Source organism: Sapajus apella, unplaced genomic scaffold (genome assembly GCF_009761245.1).
Source record: "Sapajus apella isolate SASKATOON/1434 unplaced genomic scaffold, GSC_monkey_1.0 scaffold57, whole genome shotgun sequence".
Taxonomy (NCBI): domain Eukaryota; kingdom Metazoa; phylum Chordata; class Mammalia; order Primates; family Cebidae; genus Sapajus; species Sapajus apella.
The window spans coordinates 3,257,168-3,275,883 of record NW_022436997.1 but is presented as its reverse complement, the minus strand read 5'-3'; positions in this window follow the sequence as shown (position 1 = coordinate 3,275,883).

The window sequence follows — 18,716 nt, the reverse complement described above, 5'->3', positions numbered from 1 at the left end:
ATCCTTGTCTGGTGCCACATTTCAAGGGGAATGCTTCCAGGACACGTGCACACGAATGTTCATTGCAGCACTGTTTACAATAGAAAAGACCTGGAACCAACCTAAATGCCCATCGACGATAGACTGGATAGGGAAAATGTGGCACATATACACTATGGAATATTATGCAGCCATCAAAAACGATGAGTTTGGATCCTTTGTAGGGACATGGATGAACCTGGAAACCACCATTCTCAGCAAACTGACAGAAGAGCAGAAGATCAAACACCGCATGTTCTCACTCATAGGCGGGTGTTGAACAATGAGAACACATGGACACAGGGAGGGGAGCACTACACACTGGGGTCAGTTGGGGGGAAATAAGGGAGGGACGGTGGGGGGTGGGGAGCTGGGGAAAGATAGCAAGGGGAGAAATGCCAGATGTAGGTGATGGGGAGGAAGGCAGCAAATCACACTGCCACGTGTGTACCTATGCAACAATCTTGCATGTTCTTCACATGTACCCCAAAACCTAAAATGCAATAAAATAAATGGGGGAAAAAAGTCAATATATAAAATTAATTGTGAAGGGTCCAGAAGGAGGCTCTAAAGTATATGATTACCCAATTTGTGACAAAGATGTAACTGTAGTAAAACAAAGAAGTGATGAAATTTCCTGTAAATGGTGCTGGATGAACTGAAAATCTAAGTGGAAGAGAAATGAATTGTGGCAACTATCATCTCCTATCATTATCAAAAATTAATTCCAGATATTAATGTTAATGTAAAAAAGTTAAATAAGAAAGATTTTAAGGAAATTAAGGGAGAAATAACTTTGTGGTAAAGAAAGATTTGTCAAACAATATATTAAAATTAACATGGGATGGAAAAAATATATTGAATTACATTAATATGAAGAATGTCTCTTCATCTAAGGCCACTATTAAGGGAATAAAACTGCAAACCACAGAATATGAGAAGATATTTGAAATTCATACATCTAATTTAAAAAATCTATATCCAGAATGCATGTAAAAAACTACAAATCAATAAGAAACAGGCACAAAACCTAATATGAATATTGGCAAAAGACGTAAATACTTCAACAAAAAAGATATGCATTTAAATAATAAATATATGAAATATTATCAATTTAATTGATTATCTTGAATATGTTACATAAAATATAGTTAAATTCCACAGTGCAAACAATGAAATAGTAATTTAAAAAACAAACATTACCTAGTGTCAGTTAAGCTGTATGTCAATAAAAACTTCCAAACAATGCTGATATAACCACTCTAAAAACCTTTTTGATAGTATCTTATAAGGTTGGGCATAAATATAGTTTCAGACCCAACAATTTGCCTCTTACATACCTAATAGATTTGTATGTATATTTTCACTAAAATATATGGACAAGAATCTTCATCAAAGTTACCCTAAAGAGTCCCAGACTGAAAACAGTAAATATCCAGTAGAACAGAAAAATATAATATATAAATTAACAGAATTGTTGAATAATAATGTATTTATACAATGGAATATTATACAGCAATAAGAATGAACTATCTACACTACCGGCAACAATGTAAATGAATCTCACAAAATTATTTTAAGCAAAGTACCCACACAAAAATACATAACCAAATTTCAATAACAAAATTCTAAAGCAGTCAAAACTAATCTGTGGTGTCAAAAGTCAGAATAGCAATTACTCTAGGCAGGCAGTGGACAAGTGGAAAGTACACAAAAATGCACATTCTTCATATTAATGCAATTCAATATATTGTTTCCTTCCCATGTCATTTTTAATATATGTTGGTAATATGTTGTTTGATCAGGGTGCTAGTGACAGGTTTATGGGTACTCATCAAGTTGTGTCCTTATAATGTGTACAGTTTTCTACAGATATGTAAATAAATGAATTTACCCTAAATATGTAGATCAGATTAGGTGCTCCCTGTTTAGAACTTCGGTCACTTCCCACTGTAATTAAAATAATAATCAAGATTATAAAATCACTCTTATTAAGGAAAACTTTATATAAATATGAAAAAGTTAGATTGTTTTCTAGAAAATTTATTATTCCTTGAGAACTGTAGAATTTGAGAAGTCCAATCACCATAGAAGAAATTCAAAATATAAACAAAGATCTACTCTATAAAAGATACCAGCCACTGAAAGTATGATGAAAAAATTATACCAATTAAGAAACAGATAATGCACATTTGTTAAATACACTTTTCCAAGACATAATGAAAGAGGATATTTCAAAACATAATCTATCAGTTTGCAATAGCATGGACATCAAAACAAAATAAGATATCATAAGGGTACGAGCATTTCTATATGCACAATCATGCACATTGATATGCACAAATACACAGAAAAAAGGCCAGTCTCACCTATAAATATAATGACATAAATTTGAAATAAAATATTGTAAGTTTATTCTAAGCCAATAATAAAATAATTTTTAAAATATTAACCAATTTAAAAGGACAAATAAATGTAACTTTTAGTTCATGCTGAAAATATTTAATAAAATCCAATAATCTTTCTATGTAATGCTTTCTTAGCTTGATAGATCTTTTTTTACCAGAAAGTTATAGCATATTAGCATGATAAGTAGTGATAAAATATTTAAAGCTATCTTTATGCAAGAGTTAAGGGTGTCTGCATTCAGAGAATAAACTGACCATATATGTATATACACACACATGCACAGCTGATACACATACGCATGGCTGGTATATATACGTAGCTGATATATATATATAGATATATATATATATATACATAAAACAAGTAGAACAGAAAAATGTAGATAAATTCACAGTAGAATTAATAATTATACTTTAGCTATAGCAATGACATATATATACACACACACACACACACACACACACACAGACACATATATCTCGAATTTTAGCTATATCAACCCATCTCTTCCTCTGATATACCTAAAAATTGAGTTCGACCAGAAGACTAGAAAAATGATATATTAGCTATTCATTATTACCACTTTTTAAAAAAATTGTACTTTAGGTTCTGGGGTATATGTGCAGATCATACAGGATTGTTGCATAGGTACATACATGACAATGTGGGTTGTTTTCTCCATCTCCCTGCCACCTATATATAGCATTTGTCCCCATGTTATCCCTCCCAAACCTCCCCCTGCAGTATGCCTCCCCTGGTCCCCCACCAACAGACCCCAGTGCGTGATGCTCCCCTCCCTGTATCCATGTGTTCTCATTGTTCAACACATGAGCGATAACATGCAGTATTTGATTTTCTGTTCTTGTATCAGTTTGCTGAGAATGATGGTTTTCAGTTTTGGCCATGTCCCTACAAAGGACACAAACTCACCGTTTTTTATGGCTGCATAGTATTCCATTGTGTATATATGCCACATTTTCCTTGTCCAGTCTATCATCAGTGGGCATTTGGGTTGTTCCAGGTCTTTGCTACTGTAAACAGTGCTGCAATCAGCGTACAGGTGAGTGTGTCTTTATAATAGAATGATTTATAATCCTTTGGGTATATACCCAGTAATGGGATTGCTGGGTCAAATGGAATTTCTATTTCTAGGTCCTTGAGGAAGCACCACACTGTCTTCCACAATGGTTGAACTAATTTACATTCCCACCAACAGTGTAAAAGCCTTCCTATTTCTCCACATCCTCTCCAGGATTTGCTGTCTCCAGATTTTTTAATGATCACCATTCTAAATGGCATGAAGTGGTATCTTAACGTGGTTTTGATTTGCATTTCTCTAATAACCAGTGATGATGAGCATTTTTCATATGTTTATTGGCCTCATATATGTCGTCTTTTGAAAAGTGTCTGTTCATATCCTTTGCCCACTTTTGAAAGGATATGAAAATCTGTTTTTTTCTTGTAAATCTGTTTTAGTTCTTTGTAGATTCTGGATATGAGTCCTTTGGCAGATGGGTAGATTGCAAAAATTTTTTCCATTCTGTTGGTTGCCAGTTCACTCTAATGATTGTTTCTTTTGCTGTATAGAAGTGCTGGAGTTTAATTAGGTGCCATTTGTCTATTTTGGCTTTTGTTGCCAACACTTTTTGTGTTTTAGTCATGAAGTCCATGCCTATGCCTATGTCCTGAATGGTTTTGCCTAGGTTTTCTTCTAGGATTTTTATGGTGTTAGATCTAATATTTAAGCCTTTAGTCCATCTGGAGTTAATTTCAGTGCAAGGTGTCAGGAAGGGGTCCAGTTTCTTCTTTCTGTATATGGCTAGCCAGTTTTCCCAGCACCATTTATTAAACAGGGAATCTTTTCCCTAATGCTTGTTTTTGTCCAGTTTGTCACAGATCAGATGGTTGTAGATGTGTGGCATTGCCTCCAAGGCCTCTGTTCTGTTCCATTGGTCTATATCTCTATTTTGGTATGAGTACCATGCTGTTTTGATTACTGTAGCCTTGTAGTATAGTTTGAAGTCAGGTAGCATGATGCCTTTGGCCTTATTCTTTTTGCTTAGGATTGTCTTGGCTATGCAGGCTCTCTTTTGGTTCCATATGAAGTTTAAGGTGGCTTTTTTCAGTTCTGTGAAGAAGGTCATTGGTAGCTTGATGGGGATAGTGTTGAATCTGTAAAATACTTTGGGCAGTATGGCCATTTTCATGATATTGATTCTTCTTAACCATGAGCATGGAATATTTCTCCATCTGTTTGTGTCACCTCTTATTTCCTTAAGCAGTGTTTTTTAGTTATCCTTGAAGATGTCCTTTACATCCTTTGTTAGTTGTGTTCCTAGGTATTTTATTTTCTTTGTAGCAACTCTGAATGGGAGTTCACTGATGATTTGGCTCTCTGTTAGTCTGTTATTGGTGTATAGGAATGCTTGTGATTTCTGCACATTGATTTTATATCCTGAGACTTTGCTGAAGTTGCTTATCAGTTTAAGGAGATTTGGGGCTGAGATGATAGGATCTTCTAGATATATAATCATGTCATCTGCAAATGGAGACAATTTGACTTCCTCCTTTCCTAATTGAATACCCTTTATTTTATTATTTTTTTTTCTTAATTGATCTGGCTACAACTTCCAATACTATATTGAATAGCAGTGGTGAAAGAGGGCATCCTTGTCTAGTGCCACATTTCAAAAGGAATGCTTCCAGTTTTTGCTCATCCAGTATGATATTGGCTGTAGGTTTTTCATAAATAGCTTTTATTATTTTGAAATAGGTTCCTTCAGTATCTAGTTTATTGAGAGTTTTTAGCATAAAGGGCTGTGGGATTTTGTTGAAGGCCTTCTCTGCATCTATTGAGATAATCATGTGGTTTTTGTCTTTGGTTCTGTTTATGTGGTGGATTATGTTTATAGACTTGTGTATGTTGATCCAGCCTTGCCTCCCCAGGATGAAGCCTACTTGATTATGATGGATAAGCTTTTTGATGTGCTGTTGCAATCAGTTTGCCAGTATTTTATTGAAGATTTTTTCATCTGTGTTCATCTTTGATATTGGCCTGAAGTTTTCTTTTTTTGTTGAGTCTCTGCCGGGTTTTGGTATCAGGATGATGTTGGTCTCATAAAATGATTTGGGAAAGATTCCCTCTTTTTGGTTCGTTCAGAATACTTTCAGAAGGAGTGGTACCAGCTCCTCTTTCTACGTCTGGTAGAATTTGGCTGTGAACCCTTCTGGACGAGGGCTTTTTTTGGTTGGTAGGCTATTAATTGCTGCCTCAACTTCAGCCCTTGTTATTGGTCTATTCAGGGTTTCAAACTCTTACTGGTTTAGGCTTGGGAGGATGCAAGAGTCCAGGAATTTATTTCTTCCAGGTTTACTGGTTTATGTTCATAGAGTTGTTTGTAGTAATCTCTGATTGTAGTTTGTATTTCTGTGGAATCATTGGTGATATCTCCATTGTCATTTTTTATTGCATCTATTTGATTCTTCTCCCTTATCTTTTTTTATTAATCTGACTAGCAGTCTTTCTATTTTGTTGATCTTTTCAGAAAACCAGCTACTGGATTTATTGATTTTTTGAAGGGTTTTTTTGTGTCTCTATATCTCCTTCAGTTCTGCTCTGATCTTAGGTATTTCTTGCCTTCTGCTAGCTTTTGAGTTGTTTTTTTTTTTTTTTTTAATCTTGGTCCTCTAGCTCTTTCAATTTTGAAGATAGGGTGTCGATTTTACGTCTTTCCTCACTTCTCATGTGGGTATTTATTGCTATAAATCTCCCTCTAGATACTGCTTTAAATGTGTCCCAGAGATTCTAGTACATTGTGTCTTCATTCTTGTTGGTTTCAAAGAACATTTTTTTTTTTTTTTTTTTTTTTTTGAGACGGAGTTTCGCTCATGTTACCCAGGCTGGAGTGCAATGGCGCGATCTCGGCTCACCGCAACCTCCTCCTCCTGGGTTCAGGCAATTCTCCTGCCTCACTCAGCCTCCTGAGTAGCTGGGATTACAGGCATGCGCCACCATGCCCAGCTAATTTTTTGTATTTTTAGTAGAGACGGGGTTTCACCATGTTGACCAGGATGGTCTCGATCTCTTGACCTTGTGATCCACCTGCCTCGGCCTCCCAAAGTGCTGGGATTACAGGCTTGAGCCACCGCGCCCGGCCTCAAAGAACATTTTTATTTCTGCCTTCATTTCATTTTTATCCAGTCAACATTCAGGAGCCAGTTGTTCAGTTTCCATAAATTTGTGCAGTTCTGAGTTAATTTCTTATTCCTTAGTATTGATTGCATTGTGGTCTGAGAGACTGTTTGTTATGATTTCTCTTCTTTTGCATTTGCTGAGGAGTGATTTACTTCCAATTATGTGGTCAATTTTAGAGTAGGTTCGATGTGGTGCTGAGAAGAATGTGTGTTCTGTGGATTTGGGGTGGAGAGTTCTGTAGATGTTTGTTAGGTTTGCTTGGTCCAGATCTGAGTTCAAGTCCTGGATATCCTTGTTAATTTTCTGCTTTGATCTGTCTAATATTGACAGTGGAGTGTTAAAGTCTCCCACTATTGTTGTGTGGGAGTCTAAGTCTCTTTGTAGGTCATTAAGAACTTGCTTTATGTATTTGGGTGCTCCTGTATTGGGTGTGTATATATTTAGGATCATTAGCTCTTCTTGTTGCATTTATCCTTTTACCATTATGTAATGTCCTTCTTTGTCTCTTTTGATCTCTGTTGGTTTAAAGTCCAATTTATCAGAGACTAAGATTGCAACTCCTGCTTTTTTATAGTTTTTTTGTTTTTTTTTGCTCTCCATTTGCTTGATAAATCTCCCTCCATCCCTTTATTTTTAGCCTATATGTGTCCTTGAACATGAGATGGATTTCCTGAATACAGCACACTGATGAGTCTTGACTTTTTATCTAGTTTGCCAGTCTGTATCTTTTGATTGGGGCATTTAGCCTGTTTACATTTAGGGTTAATATTGTTATGTGTGAATTTGATCCTGCCCTTTTGATGGTAGCTGGATGTTTTGCCCATTAGTTGATGCATTTTCTTCATTGTGTCAATTGTCTTTACCATTTGGTACCTTTTTGGAGTGGCCAGTACTGGTTTTCCTTTCCATGTTTAGTGCTTCTTTCAGGAGCTCTTGTAAGGTAGGCCTGGTGGTGATGAAATCTCAGCAATTCCTTGTCCATAAAGGATTTTATTTCTCCTTCACTTATGAAGCTTAGTTTGGCTGGATATGAAATTCTAGGTTGAAAGTTTTCTTCTTTAAGGATGTTGAATATTGGCCCCCACTCTCTTCTGGCTTCTAGGGTTTCTGCCAACAGATCAACTTATCACAGCTATTTTTTAAGATTTGTGGCTAGAACATGAACATGAGCTTTAATGAGATCACCAGAATTATCATGAGCAGGATTAGAATTTGGAGCATCCTAAAATGAAGGCACAGAATACGTCCTTGTGATATTCAGAGCCAGCTTTGAACAAAATTACACAACGCAAATAATGACATATGAGTGTTTTCTAACCACTCTTAAATTTCACTCTAGCTCCTGATGCTTGTCGTTTTGATATTGCTCCAGATAGCACAGTCCCTCCCTCACACAGCATGAAATATTGCCCTTCCTAAACTGTATCCATGAGTCTTCACTCACTCCTTCCTCCAAACATAGATTTATCCACCCTATAATTTCATGGTCACAGTGTTTTCATCTCTCTTTACCAAGGTATAGAAAAGTTCATTTAGAAATTTCATCATGGTAAATGTCAATCTCTTAAAACTGTTTAGTATGTCACTACTCCAGTGGTTATTTGCTTATTTTGGTGAAGCAGAAACTTTATTTGCTTATTTTAATGAAGGTGAAATTTTAGAAACAGAGAAAGAAGTATTTGAAGTGAAAACACTGATGGGAGACTAAATAATGAACACTGGTTTTCTCCTACCCCGTGGCTTACACAGACTTGGATAAATAAAAGTAAAATTCATATATTTGTTAGATTGATACATCCTTGAAAGAACCTAGCAAAAACAAAATAAAATGGAAGAAAAAGTGATGTGAGGTTTAAAATTTGTTCTTTTCCACCCAAGGTGGGGCTTGGTAGTGAGGAGTGGTCTGATAGTAGGGATTGCTCAAGATAAAGCAAAAGACTATCACTGATGAGTCCAGAATAAACCTGTGATCGTACTTTCCTTTAAATAAAAGGAAACTCAGCCTCTACTTAGTGCAGAGCCTTGTACACACTAACGATAGATATATACACTAGGGTCCTTTGCCCAGTATGTTTCTTACCTACTAGACAGCTTATTGAAAATGCAAGACTACAGACCCACACCCAACAGATTTTGGGGTAGGGCCAAGAATTAGCACTTTTGATGTGCAAGTGATCTAATGTCACACTCAGAAATAATGGAGATATGATTACTTCTTTGAACAACAGATGGCAGTAGAGTCAAAAGAAAAATTTTTTCCTAGCCCCAGCAATTGTCAGGAAACAGAGAGAGGCAAGGCATCTTTGACCCTTCGTCTTTGCAAAGGAATGCTTTTGAACATAAAAGAGCTTTTTTAAAAAGTTTGCCAGCTCAAAATATAATTCTTCTCATATATGTTTCTTTTACTTGATGACACCTTATATGTGTTCAGCACTTAAAAGTTTTTTAAACTTTTAAAAAATATCTATTATTGCATTGTCCTCCTCCATATAGACTTTATTTACTCTACCCACCCAGCTACTCAGGACTTATATTTAAAATCATTATTTATAATCATTAAAATAATATTTCAGTATTTACATGCTTTATCTACTCAACAAAGCTAATGCAATTTTAAGTTTGTGCCATTCCAGGACAGACTCTGGGAAACCATACCCACGTACTTCTGAAAGATTTAAATAAATACAGAGATAAATAAGGTCAAGAGGATTTGGTAAATAATATCAGCCCATCCTTGGAAAATTCAACATGTTTTACAGCATAAGCTGACATGAGGGTTGGAGTCTAAGTTTCCAGAAAGAGTAAGCCCAACAAAGGATTGGAGAGACGTCTTAGGAGGAAATATTCCCTGCAGGAGACCCTATTATGCAGAAAAATCTGGGACAAAGATTTGAGGTGGGATATAAAAGAAATTTATTCAGAATAAGAGGAGATCAGGACATTAAAGTTCTCAATTCCCAAGCTAAGAAACTTGGAGTAATCAGAGTACAATACCATGGCTTACAAAGTAGGGATGTACAAAGCTCAGTCACATCCATTGTACCCTTTGGTCTTCATAAAACCAGGTGAGGTGGTCAGGAAAGAATTCCAATATAAATGTAGAGAAAGAAGCAAAGTGTTGGAAGTATTAAATGATGTCCCCCTAAGATTATACAGCTCTGTTTGAAACAGACCTAGAAAGAGAAAGAGGGTTTCTCAGTGTTGCTCAATACTCTGCCCACAACATTGAACAGTCTCATGCCTTACATGCATCTGGCCCCCAAGACATAGCCACTTTCACAGTTCACTGAGCACCCACTTTGGGTCTGTCAAAGATTAAATATTTCACGTGAAACCTACCAACAGAACTATTAAGCCCATCAGACAGACAAGGATGTTATGACTCTGAAAGTTAGAAAAGTCGAACAGATTTTAGAGAATGAAGGGCTTGAGGGAATATAAATTTTATTGGTCTTAACTGTAGATATATTTCCTATCCAGCTGAGTAAAAGAAACAAAACAATAATGTGCTCTGCTCTTGCTTGATCTTTGGGCATTTGTGGTTGAGAAAGCATCGTGTTTAGAACTATAGAAAAATGACAGAAAATTCAACATTTCTGTAAATTTCCAGCTTTCCTTTTTCTTGAATTGATCTTATATTCAGACTGAAACATTCTCACTTTCTACTCCTAAACACATCCGATGAACTCATATTAATATTCATACTTTACAGTTAAGGAAATTGAGATCCAGTGAGGTTAAATCACTTGTACCTACACAGCTAATAAATGTCAGGCAGACAAAGAAAATTGCAGAACATGAGTAAAACATTATTCAGCCTATTTATATGAATAGCATATAAAAATAACAAAGGTAGATTATTTTTGTAATAATATTTCACTTACTGATTATAAAAGTAATATATGTTCATTATTGAAATTTGAAAAGAAAATAAATTTTTATCATCCAAACAACTAAATACTATAACTACACATAATATAAAAGGAAAATATTCTAAAGAAAGTAATAAACACTTAACATTCTATCTCTTCAAAGTTTCTCAAAATATTGTCCTCATCAATAGAAGGCAATAGTAGCAAGTTCACAAGATTTTTAATGGATATACAGTATATTAAAATCATCAACCTATGGCTACATCACCCTACCATAATCACCCTACAATATAATACATTTTGATTCATGGAAAATATAATAAGCATCTACAAAATTATGAGTCATTCTGTCTATGTTGAACTAAAACTTTAATATCTAAATAAAATGAGATTAAGTACTCATAGCATTCTAGATAGAAAATTTTAAAAATAAAGATAGTACCTATGCAGTGGACAAAACCTGTAATGGGAATGCTCTTTTATTATTTATTACTATTATAATTATAAAAATAGAAAATGTAGGAAGCATTTCTTTCAAATTTGTGACATTCTAGTTATCACAAGACAGGCAAAGATAAGAGAATGACAGGAAGATGACAAAATTACAATAAATATCTCAATCATATTTGAGTGATGTCTTAGAATTTTTGATAGCAAGTGACAAAAACTCAAAGCAGCTTAACCAAGGGAAGTTTTAAAAAATTCTGTAAATTTTTTAGAATCTGATACACATAACAGAAGAAATTAAGTAATCAGCGCTATTGTGGACCTATAGGACAGAAAGCACTTGGTTGATGCCTCTTGCTCCCTTGCTCTGTTTTGCTCTCTCTTGCTTATTTTCTCTTGGTTAATTTCTTCTTCAGGAGACTACAAAATGTCCAGAATATTCCTCATCTTTTAGATTCTTTAGGTGAGAGGCAATAAGTTTGTTTCACAAGCTATAGTTCAATCAAGACTGTGGAAGGATTTTTCAAAGCCTCACTTGAGTAATTTACCAGTTTGAAAACAATATATTCTCCTCCCCTTTGGACAAAGTTAAGTTTTCATTAAAATTGTGGGGAAATCATTCTTGAAATCCCAAACCAAAGGATGATACAAAGTGCTCCTAAAATGAAATTACGTGATAGAAGTAATGAAAGATTGTGGGAGTGAGCCAAGTTCCCACCCTCAGCTTGAACTGGGAGAGATGCTGTACTGAGACATAGTAAAAGTACCAAAAACCACCCAGAAAAATAAAACAAAGATAAAGGATTTAAAAATAAATATGTCTATGAAAATAGAAAATTATGAATTTAATAAATAATGCAGACCAAGCACAGTGGCTCACGCCTATAATCCCAGTATTTTGGGGGACTGAGGTGGATGAATCACTTTAGCCCAGGAGTTCAAGACCAGCCTAGACAACATGATGAAACCTGATTTCTACCAAAAAAAAAAATTCAAAATTAGCTGGAGATAGTGGCACACCTATAATCTCAGCTACTCAGGAGGCTGAGATGGAAGGATCACTTGAGTCCAGGAAGCAGAAGTTGCAGTGAGCTGAGACTGGGCCACTGCCCTCCAGCCTGGGCAACAGACTGAGACACTGTCTCTAAATAAATAAACAAAGCAATATGTGGTTCTTTGCATGTTTGTATTGTATTATTTTATTTGTAAATATTTTTTCATATACTTTCTTATATTTTATTTATAAATAATATAATTTTATTTACAAATAAAACAATAAGAAAATATATGAACATTTTAAATAGTTTACATAAAGATAGAGAAACGATAAAAAACAATTACTTTTCAAAAATTTAGTAAACGTCAAGAAGATGGAAAGCTATCAACATACTGTACACATTTAGAGCAGCATTAGTTCTCACATAAGGGTTTGGGGCTTCAACTAATAACCCAGATTTAACTGTTTCCTTTCATCTATTTCTCTTCTTCCCTCCAGCTTCTTAGAGAATATTGTTACATCAATCCATCTGAGAATCTCCCCAGAGTGTCTCATGTGTGTTCATATCTACCCATAAGTCTAGTAAGCTGCCCCGTTTGTTACTGTGTGGCATTGGTGTTTCTTTTGTCTCTGGGTTTCTGGTGTTGAGTACCAATAGTTTCACTGGACTTCATGGTCTTCCAGCAAGGACTGAGGCCTCTTGCCAGGCATCTTCCAGCTTCCCATTTTTCATCCAGGAAGCACCTTCTTCTGCCAGAGCCCACCGTAGCTAGGAATTGGCATCCAGGAGATGAAAAACTGAATCTTTCTTGCTTCAGTAGGAACACTCTGAGATAACACAGTGGTGCTGCTCACATCCCAATGTCTTGGTGTCTTTAGGAAATAAAGCAGCTCTTTCCGTTTTATTTATTTATTTTTTTACATCCTCCCTATTCAACAGCATACCCAGTACATAAATCCAGATGGGATCTGGACAGTAAAATACATCTGAATGCCAGATAATGTGCTCTCCTCAAAAATGACTCTCCTCTTTTTCAGCTGAAAAGAAGACACTTGTTTATTTCAGTGAATGCAAGTTCATTATTAACTGTTCCTACTTCCTTGGGAATGGTTGTTCTCTCGGATGCATGCTAAGTGCAAATTTTCTGCATAGCAGAAACCTGGGCTTGAATCCAGGTGTTCTGATTCTGAGTTTATTTCTCTAAACACTGGTAATGACCATAGAAAGTCCGTTTTAAAGGGGAACACAAACCAAAAACAAATAAAACTATATGCAACTAGAGAGGCCTGTATCATCATGAATTAGATGAGCTATGCTTTTCTACCCTTCTAAATTTAAGTGGGGGTTCGTGTTACCTCTTACTTTCATTGAAATTTTCCTTGGTCCAGTGTTTTCCAAGGTCTCCAAATGAAGCTATCACTTGCAGTCTGAAAAACACAACATAGCACTAATTTAATTCTGTTTCATCTCACGTTGCTCTCTAATTGGTTCATGTATGTCAGTCATCTTTCTGGCTAGACAGTGAATCTTCAACAGTCAGGAATCACATCTTACAGTATTGTGACTCCACAGAGTCTCATATGGGTTTGTGCATGGTGTGAGAGTGAGCCTACTTATTTTCATTCATATCTAACCTGCATGCAGAATAACTCTTTCTCCTTTCCTAGGACTGAATAGTGAAATCATTAATGTAAAAATCAATTATTAGAAATTTTTCAAGTCATATTCCTATTTTATTAGCATGTAATTTTCTGAATATGGTAGAAAAATCTCTGCCTCTTAATGAATTCTATTTCAAATGTTCTCATTATAAGACTTTTGAATCTCATTAACTAAACGAGGCATTAAAAATACAATAATAATAAAATGAAACAGGAAACTGTTGATATGATTAGATTTGGATAACTTTCCTCTTTAAGTGAGAAAAAAATATGGTTTGAGTAAATGATAACTCAAGCATAGGAAGCATACTTTATAAAGCACAAGGAATACACTTCTCTACATGTTCTAGTAGAATCAACAATTTTCTTAGCTAATTGTAGCTGAGCTGGAGTTATAACTTTAAGTAGGAAAATAGTGTATCTTAACAGAGGCATGTTGGCATTAGCATCTTTATGATGTGTATTTTCAACAGTGATGCAGAATGAAAACATGAACCACATGAAGATACGATCTTCTATTTTCCATCCTCACGTACAATTATCCAAGTCTTTATTATACTGTTTATATTGAAATTTGAACCCAAATTTATTGACAGCTAACTACTGACATCTTTACCACATTTTTCTGAAAACATAGGAAAAACTACATGTGAGCAAGTAGCATAGGTTTCTAAAATGTGTTGTTCTTGCCCTAGCATTTTTCTTGTGTCTTAGATATTATACTCCTTGGAGGCAGAAGGAAGAAAGAAAAGATAAGAAAAACAAAACAGATGAGTAATCAATCATTCAGTTCTGGCAGATTAAAAGTCATTAGAGAATCATAAAATGCCAGAGCTAGAAGCAATCTTCAGATCATTCTAGACCTATTGGCAGTAGAGAGTAGCGGCAGCATAGAAGCAAAATTGTTTACTCCAAATTGGCTGCTAATTGAAGGTAGAATACTCAGCTCCTAACACTCTTCAGCAGGCTGAATGTTCACTAAGCATAAAATCCAGTCGTAAATCTGTCCCCTTTGTTCCCGTTTGCTGAAATCATATTCTGTTAGGGCCTGTATCTATTCAGCCACCAGCTATGCCTTCTATAAGTGCTCTTTCTGCCACTTCCTGTTGCTCCTATGAGGAGAGCTGGGTTAGGGAAAGAACTTGAGGAGACCCAAGTGCTAAACTCATCCTGCCAGTAAAGTATCTATGGTGTCTTGACTAAATCGCTGTACCACTTTGGGTCTCATTTCTTCACCCCACAAAAGAATGGAGAGGAGTATATGATAGAGATTTGCTTTCAAAATAGGATCCTATGAGCAGCAGCACTGGCTAACCTTGGAGCTTGTTAGAAACACAGAATCTTGGCTGGGCGTGATGGCTCACACCTATAATTCCACAACTTTGGGAGGCCGAGGAGGAAGGATTACCTGAGGTCAGGAGTTCAAGACCAACCTGGCCAATGTGGTGAAACCCCATCTCTACTAAAAATACAAAAAATTAGCTAGGCGTGGTGGTGGGTGCCTGTAATCCCATCTACTCAGGAGGCTGAGGCATGAGAATCATTTATACCCAGGAGGCAGAGGTTGCAGTGAGACAAGATCACACCACTGTACTCCAGCCTGGGTGACAGAGCAAAATTCCATCTAAAAAAAAAAAAAGAAAAGAAAAAAATGCAGGCCCCACCCCAGAGCTACTGAATTGGGATCTACATTTTTACAAAATGTCCAGGTAATTCACATACACATTTAAGTTGAAAAATTGCTAAGGGGATTTAAAAAAATATTCTTCCTTCTATTACATATAATTCATGCTATTTAGTAGGGAAACATTTCAAATGCATCAGTTTTTTCCCCACAGAGAAAAGCCATGCTATTGGTGATACACAGAGACAGGAAAACTTTATCCAGGGCCCTCAAGTCTTACTATCTAATTACCATCTCTCCCTCCACATAGACTCAGCTTTGAAGTAGACCTTCTTCCCACTGCTGCTCCGTTTCTGCCCATATAATGAAGGCTTACCACTTTCTGTAAGCTTTGTCTGCATGACCTCATCCAGCTGGGAGATCCCCCTGCGAGGCCAGCAAATGACCAATCCCATCATCCCTTCTGAGGACAGCACCCTGGGAAGGTAAGTGACTGGGCATAGGTTACCTGGCAAATGGTGAGTGGAAATTAAAATCCAGGGAGAAGGCTTACCACCTGGTGAGGTCCTAAAACCATTAGAGCACTTTGGGCTAATGCTACTCTCAGCTGCATTATATTTCATGCACATTTCCTGCCCTGCAGCCATTGTTTCCGTTGTAATTATAGACTCATATTCAGCTGCCTTGAGAATGCTGATGGCTGTAAAAGAGAACACTCACCACAGTGGGTGGGAAGGTTTGGTCAAATTGAAAATCTTCTATTGTGTGAGGCTGGAAATCTGTGATTTTGGCTGAATCCTCACCACAAAAAGATTTTTATATGCATACTGTGTCCCTAAGCCCCCCACCTTTTGTTAATGTTGTCATGAAAAGGTTAAGCAGAAATAAACACGCAGGAGATGAGGCAGATCCAAGTGGAAGGCAAGCAGAAAACCACGTTTTTGGATTAAAAATCACAGATTACATTGGTTAAAATTAATACCTAAAACTGAAAACTGTTGCCTCATATGACTTGAGGTAAAGCATATTTTTAAGGAGACTGTGCCACAACACCACCGTAATTCTGCCTGAAATTAACCACTAGAAATTAATTATTATGGAACAAAATTAACTGTTATTTGATGATTTTTAATTTGTTTTCATTCGATGCTGCTTTTTCTAAGAGGAAACACATTAACCCCCAATACTGGGAAGCAAATAAATACCCAAATGATAAAACAACCCCCTTCTTACTGATCAGGGCATCCTCATTAATCAGTGTCCTTCTTCCCATTGAGCCTGCACAAAGATCTAGATGCAAAATTTTTCTCAACACAAAAAGCAGGCAGCAAGAGCCACTGGTAAATAGAAGGCAATGTGTTTCAACAACTCATTCTTAATTCTAAGAAAAAAAATCAAAAATTAAAGTTTCTGAAATTGTATATGACACAGAATTGATTCATGTAGTGTTTCTCCGGTCTCCCTTGCTATATCACCGCACCTATATTCACCCACACATTTTACTAACTCAGTAGCTTAGTTTACCATTAATATTGTTTAAAAATAAAAGAAATATAGATTTAATACAGATTTAAAATTTAAATACAGATTTAAAATAAATACAAACTTTTCTCTCTCCTCACATTAAAGCCTTGGAGTAAAGAACATTTTTTTTGTGTGTGTTTGCTTGTTTTTAAGACAAAATTCAACGGACAAAATATGGGTCATCCATTCTGGAAAACAGTTCACCAGTTTCTTAAAAATTTAGACATACAACTTAGCATTCCACTTCTAGGTGTCTACCCAAATAGAAACACATTTTTAAACAAAACTTTTTATGTTAGTTTTCATTGCAGCATTATTCATAATAGGCAAAAAGTGGAAACAACTCAAATATCTATTGACTGGAAAATGGCTATAAAAATGTGGCACATATTTTATACAGTAGGATGCTACTCAGCAATAAAAATGAATAAACTATTAATACATGCTACCACAAAGATAAACCTCAAAAACATTATGTTAAGTGAAGTAAGCCAGCCATAAAAACCACATATTGTACAATTCTATCCATTCATATGAAATGTCCAGAAAAGGCAAATCTATAAAGAGAGAAAATAGATTAGTGGTTGCCTGGGGCTGGGGTGGAATGGGGGATTAACTGCAAGGGGTATGGGGAATCTTACTGAGGTGATTAAATATTCTAAAATTGATTATAGTGATGGTTGCACAACTTGATACATCTGCGAAAGTTCACATGGGTGACTTTATGATTTGCAAATTATACCTCAATAGAGTTGTGAAAAACATTTCAACTTACAAGAAAGATAGGGAAGCAATACAGCATTAAATGAGAAGGGAGAATTTAAAGGGTGGAAGGTGATGGAAAATGTATTAAGGGCTATCACTAGCAAGTGGCGAAATTTATTGTACTTAGGGAGTGGGTGAGGTCAATAGCACTAGCCTTATTTTAGAAGAAGTATACACAAGACTGTGCTAACCAAGATCTAAGAGAGTGGTGTAACAAGGAATCTCTTCTCTTTTGATCTCTCAAAGCGGTCACCACACAGTGTCTCTCTCTCTCTCTCTCTCTCTCTCTCTCTCTCTTTCTCTCTCTCTCTAAATCAGTCACTCTCAGCTTAGGATAGGTTACCTTTTCCCATTGATTTTCAAACATAAAATTAGATTACTTAATAATTCTTTCCTCCTCCAATTTTCTCTCTCTCTTTTCGAAGATCATAGACTCATTATTCACCTGGAGAAAACTTCTTGTGGAAGCAATAAAAATCTGAGACTCACATGGGGTAGACACTTGCTTAGAGTCTGAACTCAGGAAGGAGGAGTCAGGTCCCAGACTAGTAACCACTGATCTCTATTTCTTCATTAACTTAAAATCCACATTAGGGATTTGGGGTTTTCATGTAGAGTCAATGGGTTTTGAGAGTCTTCAGCAAGAGAATAGCATGAGTTCTTTCTAATTGTGTGAAGAGTGGAAAGGGGAGGGTAGCTGACATCTTGATGATTTGAATGAGGAATTATTAACGTTCATTTTCTTTCACTGAACTGCGTAGACATTAAAGTTGTATTTGGGATTTTTTAAAATGGGGTTTAAATTGATTGGATATGAGAAAAACCTGTACAATTGATTAGACTGGAACTTGGAAAATGTGCCTGTTTAGTAGAAAGAATACATGATGAATATACAAACTGAGAAGTTTCTTAGGGAAAATGTTATGAGCTTAAATTTTGATGTTGATGTTGAGATAACCATCTTAGCAGTGATTCCTTAAAGTTAGTTTACTAAATATGTCCAGTGATCTAAAAGTTGTTACTGGACAAAATATTGAAATATGAGAGACAACAATATATAATAGGATAATTGAAGGCATGGCCACAGAATATAAGAGAGGATAAGGAGAGTATATTGTGAGAAGTGAATTTTGACTGAATCTTTATGTCAGCCTCCATACACACACACACACACACACACACACACACACACACACACACACA